We start from the raw sequence: 1,095 nt of genomic DNA on the forward strand, positions 1-1,095 counted from the left end.
AAATCCTGTTTACCGAAAATGCAAAAATTGGATTACCACATAAAACCTGGCGCCCAAAAAGTGGTCTTACAAAGACTCAGAAAAAACCTAGAGGAAGGATCTTGTTTGTGAGAAGGGAAGAATGTGATAGTTTCAGTTGTTAAGAAAATATCTCGATAGCAAACACAAATGGGCTAACTCAGTTTGTTAGAGCATTCAGAAGACACAAAAAAATACAGCATTTTGATAACAACTCACACAAATATGTAAAGCCACATTGTGGTATTCCAAGATGCACTTGGCCAGTAAGCAAATAAGTAAGGTACCACAAAAATAGCAAGTTTTTAGAAAATGTACGCAGAACTTCAATAAATTTGACCACAAATACCGTGTCTCTCCTATTGAAACCTGGTCATCAACCTTACAAGCATTGACAGGTTTTCCTAACACTGGGGTTCATACACTGGAAGGATAACATTTCAACTTGGGTAATTTAAAGCTACATTTCTAAATGCAAAATTATATTCTTGCAACCAATACAAAATGTCACACTATACTGAACAATTTCTTTAAAAATCAGTAAGATCCAAAAATTTTAGAAATTGTTTAATCCTGCAAATCCAATATATTCTATTTTAAAGTTACTTAAATAATTCAATAATCTCCTTCTACTCAAAGTTATGAAATCTGCAAATACTTCGTTAAGTCTAATTAAATGTATTCCTTAACCAGCAACAGTTTCTACCATGTTACAGCATTTTGAATTTGAATAAGCCACACAATTTCGAATATTTCAGCTTCAACACTATGTTTCTCTTTCAGTGCAATCTAGTTTAATTACTGCTATACTTACCAAACGCGAAGATCTTGATATTCTGACCATATTGTTTTATAGCATTAAAATTTTGCCTTCTGGAAGATTACGTTAATGTAAATAATAGAATGTATATAAAGGAATTTATATATGATATAAATATACTTTCCATAGATATACGAAATAACATCATTTACAAAATGACGGTATATACCCAAAGTATATAACAGACCAACAGCAGCACATATACAGTAAATAACACTGAACAAAGTTCACTGTCACAACCTATAACATTCACTTCT

Source organism: Limulus polyphemus, unplaced genomic scaffold (assembly GCF_000517525.1).
Source record: "Limulus polyphemus unplaced genomic scaffold, Limulus_polyphemus-2.1.2 Scaffold97, whole genome shotgun sequence".
NCBI lineage: Eukaryota > Metazoa > Arthropoda > Merostomata > Xiphosura > Limulidae > Limulus > Limulus polyphemus.